At 36.7% G+C, this 6090-nt stretch overlaps 1 long non-coding RNA gene across 3 annotated transcripts in view; it reads left to right on the forward strand.

Annotated features, from left to right (window-relative positions):
• LOC116657636 overlaps nucleotides 1–5527 on the forward strand; it is a 53539-nt gene extending 48012 nt beyond the window's left edge. For 2 of the 3 annotated variants that reach the window (XR_004312831.1, XR_004312834.1), the window contains one exon: nucleotides 5449–5527. This is a non-coding gene — a long non-coding RNA (uncharacterized LOC116657636). The remainder of the gene's footprint in view (nucleotides 1–5448) is intronic. The other variant, XR_004312833.1, reaches the window with a different exon arrangement.
• The last annotated feature ends 563 nt before the right edge of the window (nucleotides 5528–6090 follow it).

The following is a 6090-nucleotide window of genomic DNA, read 5'->3' on the forward strand; positions in this document are numbered from 1 at the left end:
ATCTTTAGGATCTGTGAGGTCTGGTTTAAGATGCAAAAGCAATATATAAAAAATACTGGAGAGAAGTTCTCATCTGGGAATCTCTAAACTGTGCATGTCTTTCCTACCTATTTCCATGGATTTAAATAATTCTTTAAAACACAAAAATTTCTTCCAAAGAGTCTTTAGGCTTGAGGGGGAAAACAAAGTTCCTACTGGCAAACTCTAATACTAATTGCTAAAATCTATATTTAATACTTCTTCATATGAAATCTTTCTTTTTGTATTTCATAAAGGTCTAGAAACAAATCAGCCAAAGTTAACATATGTAAAAAAAGATGAATTTCCTAGAAGTTAATCACCACTTTTGTTCTATTAATTCTGTCGCACATTTGAAGGTATACATTAGGAAACACCACTAATTTACTTCTTGGAAAAACATTAACTCTCCTACCCCAAATTTTATCCTTTAGAGATAAGGGGTCCTCTGTGCTCTGTGACAGGACACATGTGTATTCATTGAATCTACCAGACACATTCAGTTCTCTGTGGCATCATTATATGGAAAGTCAATCTGGCAGGTTTCTCAGGATTCTGGTCAATTTGAATCAGGGTTTCCTTCTTACTAGATCATACACTCAATGAACCTTAAACATACTTAAATATCTTCTGAAAATTAGCTCTCAGATCCATGCCATCTGTTGCATTTCAAATCCCTAAAGTCATGTGTCCACTCATATAAATACTCACTTTCTCTTCAATAATAATGCTCCATCTTTTTCCAGTCTGTCTTTTCTTCCTTTAGGGGCTTTAATTTGGATGGCTTCAGCTCAACTCATTCTCACTGTCACTTCCACATAGTACATATATCCAATTTTCCAACTTTCAGGACTGTCTCTTCAATTCTTTTCAAAAATAATCATAAGTTTCCCCTCATTGTTTTTTTTTTTTTCTTGAGAGTTGCACACCTGGTTTACTCCTTGCCATCAATCTCCTTTCCAAATTAAATGTAAATACTGTTCCTAGATTTGCAATGATCTGTTTTCATTTTTTTTTTAATTTTAAGGAAAATCCATTTTAGACAGTCATCTTACCCAGTAAAAATCATGCCTGTCATGGTTGAGAAAAATGTTTGGTTATTAAGCCAACTTCTCACAGTCATGATATAAACACAGACATCCTAAACACTTACTTCCTTAAAAATCATATTTTTTATGATATGAATGAGCAAGAAGATGTTTGTATGTCCATGTAACTTCCAGCTGCTACAGAGAACTATCATACGTTCTTTGCAATTTCTCTCTTCAAACTGTCAGACACATGACAGAAAAGGATATTGCCCTCATTTCTTTAGCCCATATGTCCTAGCATCATGTCTATCATTTACACACTGACACTTACTACGACTTTTATAGTTGTATTCTCTCTTGGGCACCTTCAATGGGGAGAATGCTAGGACACCAAGAGAATATTCTAATTTCTCATTTGTAAAAATCAATTCTCCAAACCTTAATCTTTTTCTGTGAAGACAAATAGCACTTGTTTCTCCTGTGCTTTCAGTAAGTCAGAAGGAATTTTGCCTTGATCACTTTACGTCTCTATTGCACGGTAGAATACTGGATTGAAAATCAGGCAACATGCATTCCAACCCTGACTATCACAAACTCATTTTCGAACTTTAAAAAAATGGTCCTTCCCTCATTGTTCCCAAAGATTGAATGGAGAAGTTGGACTATGCTTTCTCATGTATGAATCTATTCTTCATTTTCTCTCTCACAGAAGTATGATTCTGAATATCTTATATTTAATTCATATGGTCACAGCTTTTAAAATATCTCCTCATGTTTCTCAGTTTATGGATTCTGATTGTTACAGTCCTGTTAGCAAATTATTTTATTCCTTTTTGGTCTCCTATCTCAGCACCAAGCTAATTAGAGCCATCTCAAAAAAATTCGGAATAAATCAGGATACCAATTGGTAACTAAGGAAACAATGAGTTAATTAGCAGTGATGTAAACTGTACATTCACAAATGATAACTTTGAACATTTATGCACCCATTTCAAAAATAGAGCATTGGAAATACTGGGATAGATCTGAGAACATACTGTGCATTTGGTTCTGCATCTCAAACACCCTTCACATTCTCTGTCAGACACTCACTTCCTAATTGTGTAGATAATTCCTCAAAGTTTATAAATTTGAAATGGTCATCTCATAACAGATTTCATATTTTTTCTTGTTAGTAGCATGCTACTTGCTCTATAACGACTTGTGTTCCCTCTTTGTGGCAGCAGGCAGAAAACCACAGTTAAGATGAAGTTTTAGATTAATGCATCCACAACTGAGACATTACATATGAAAGAAAAGATTCGAAAGACTCCTTTCAAAATGAAAGCAAAGTTTCTCTTTAATACGCAACAAGACTTCACCAGCTGGCTGCATTGCATGTACTTGGCATGCTGGTTGCTAAGTTTATTAGATATCTTATAATCCTGGAAACTAAAGATAATGGAGCTGGTTCCCACACACTGCATCAGCAAGAATTGGGAGTCAGTCAAGCTACAGATATATGATGGAGGAGTGAGTGAGCCAGTATGCTCAGGCAAAAAGGAATCAATCTGAAGCTGTTAAAGAGATATTGTCAAGTATCTGTAATATTTAGATTTTAATTCTTGTCTATTCTCCGTTGGTTGCAATGGCCCTTTTGAAAGATTTACATAAGTTATGTTTCCCTTTGGATTATATTTTCTGTTCCAATTGGTCAAAATTCCTATTTTCCTCCACCCACTCCCACCCACTTTCATTTTAACACTTATGAAATGAAAGGACAGATTTTGGCATAATTTTATTTCTGGAGGCTGTTAAATATGTCATCAAAGTATTAGATAAAACAATATTAACTTATAATTTTTAAGTCAAAAAATAGTTCAGTGATTTCATAGAGTTCAACTCGGACACCCCAAGAAATAGTATTTATCTAATAATTGATTGTAAGATGTGCAGAGATGTCAAAGGGATTTTTCAGTACCAAGAATATGCATTTATAAAAGAGATGCTTTCTTTTTGAGCTGGCAAGTAATCTACAAGCTTGGATATTATCCAATGCGTAGTCAATGTCCCTACCCCAAAACACTTAGAACAATATCTGGACTGGCCCAAATGTGTACTAATGTTGACTAATAGAGCCCGGCCTGGAACCAGTTTGGCCACTCTCTAGAAGTATGATTTGGGGCAAATCTCTTATCTTCTGTGCATCACATTTCTTCATCTGTAAGATTGGGTGGTTGGAAGACAGTTAAATACGTGAGCCCTAACATTTAAGAAATCTTTTGTAGTATACCCAGCATTCAAATTCTGGTAAAATATTACCTGGAATATTTGAGGATGCAGAGTTACAAGAGTAACGCAAAGAAAGTTGAAAGCATTAAATCAATCTTAACATTTTCAGATTGGGTACTTTGGGGCCTGTGTGTACCACTAGGCAGGAAAAATGACTTAGTTTGGCATGTGGGGTGAGGGGAAAAAGCATCCAAGAAATTAAATTGGATAAATTTAGATGTTTTGTGATTGTAGCTACTGAACATGTTTTATACTGGCAGAATATGCTCTCTGATATTGGAATACCGTCAAAATCCATTTAAATCATGCCAGAGAAATGTTAAATGGTGATGAGAGGGCTGGAATTTAAGCTGATAAGAGTAGTAAAGACCGACTCACACTGACACATTTGATGAGGGAACCTGACCCAGCAGATCACTCAAGGAAGGGAAGAGTCTTCATGTGACAGCTTTATCCCAGAATTCACAAGGGGGTGACACTTTGGCAAGAAGCTGTTCCCACCCCCAACCCCAGCCCCTGCTGGAACACTTGAGGTTTTACAGTCAAATCACATCCAAGGGAAGAACCAGTCTAATTTATAATCTGTGAGAAATGTGAAGATAATAGTATAAATTTGTATGACTCCTAACTGAAATGCCAACTTTGTATGTAAGTGATGAATTTTTTTTCTTTAAAAAGGTATTAGTAATTAACTTGCCAAAAGTAGATCATTTCCCCCTTTTTGTGTAAACTGGATAAAGAGGAAAAGAAAGAGGCTATGTAGGAAAGAAGGAAGAAAGAAAAAAGAAGAGGGGAAGAGAGAAGAAAGTCATAAAGTCAGAGATGATAGAAATGGAGGTGAGCAAGTGAGGGTAGAAAGAAGAAAAGACAGAAGGAATCAAGGGAAAGATAGAAGAAGGAAGCAGCTAAGGATGCTAGAAGAGAAGCAGGCAAGGTAGCCAGGTGGGTGGCCTCATCCCATCAGTTGAGGGGCTGAATAGAACAAAAGGCTGATCCTCCCCCAAATAAAAGAGAATTCTCCTGCCTAACAGCCTTGAAGCTGAGACATCAGCTCTTCCTGGTTCTACAACAGCCTGCCAGCCTTCAGACTTGAACTGGGATATTGATTCTGCAAGTCTGGACATGCTAGCCTCATTTTGATGTGATCCAATTCCTTATTATAACACTTCCTCCATGTGTATCTCCTATTGGTTTATTGCTAGGGAGAACCTTGACTATTAGAGGACACTTAACTCTTCAATAGATTTAAAACTAAGCCTAATGAAGGAAACTGATTTGCTATTTCAACATTTGCCACCAAAAGTTGTCCTGACGCAAAAGCATGAATTGTAGTATACAGGGTCTGTAAACAAGGAGAAGTTTAGTGTTTGCACGTACGTGGTTTACAAAGGCACGAATTCAAGAGCTTCCTATTAGATATTCTGCATGGCATCAGTCTGCAAGTGAAACCCTGCTATTTATTCTGTGATCATGAGAGGTGGACTCAAGGACACAGGGCAAAAACACGGTGCTACAGTGTTCACATTAGAGGCTATAAGTGTGCCCACTGTTGAGTTCTGTTAATAAACGCCCTGCATATCAGTTAGTAAGGCAAGATTTCCCACTTCATGTGCTACTCCTTCAAAGCTTTTGAATTAAAACATTCAGGGAGAATCTGTATTTTTACCAATAACTTCAAGGTGATTTTGAGACACACTATAGTATAAGAACAATTGACCCAAGGTGAAAAAGCTAACACCTAGCATAAAGGAACTCATCCAAAAGACAAACAAATGCGGGGGAAGGGAAGAAAGCTAAGTAAATATCCCACAGTGTTAGAACTAAGTGCAGGTAAGTGTTTTTGTGCTACTGTGTGTACTGACAGCAGATAACAGCTGGTGTAGGTATTAATCATTAACTTAAAGTAGATTAAAATAAGTTAAAAGCTGAGAGGAAGAGCCTCAACATGTACTGGTGGTCAGGCAACAGACTGAAGCCTGCAAATGCATGGCCATATTTTAAAATATTCCTTTAGAATTAAAAATGACTAAGAAGTGCGAGAATCACTCCATGGGAGAGGTCATATAAAGTAAACTGATAACAGATATGGACAAGATTCATTAATTGCAACTTGTTTCCTTTCTTTCAGGAAGGGAAAAAAAAAAATCAACATACTGAAAGTGATAAGAAGTGGCATCATGGAAATGAAGCCCCTCATAGGACAAAAGGTAATTAGAGTTCACTTCTTCTGGATCACTGAAGGAGCGTCTGACTGCTGCTCCCTTACACACATACACCTGTGCCGACAGCACTACATACTGCAAGTCATAAAATCTGCTGTGCACCCTTACATGTCTGGGTCTGGCCAGGAAGCCAAGGCCATCTTCCTACCAGTCCTTTCATTTTGCTGAACACAGTTTTCCCTTCAAAATTTTGCCCAAGCATCTCCATCTCCAAGAAATGTTGTGTATTATGTGGAGCTAATTCCCTGGCAGTTCTTTTATAGCACGTATAATCCCATATTCGTGTATAAACCCTTTTTGTAATTTATGTTTTATTAATTCAGTTCTCCCTCAAATCTGAAATTCCAAAATTTTAAGAAATAATGTTTCTTTTCTTCATATTCTTAACCAATACTACAGTGCAGGGAACAGAACATAGTTCAATATATTATAAATGTACACACACACATTATATTAGTTTCCTAGACCTGCCATAAAAAAATACCGTAGACTGAGTGGCTTAAGCAACAGGATATTATTTTCTCACAGTATTGGAGGTTAGAAATCCC

Source organism: Camelus ferus, chromosome 2 (assembly GCF_009834535.1).
Source record: "Camelus ferus isolate YT-003-E chromosome 2, BCGSAC_Cfer_1.0, whole genome shotgun sequence".
Lineage (NCBI taxonomy): Eukaryota > Metazoa > Chordata > Mammalia > Artiodactyla > Camelidae > Camelus > Camelus ferus.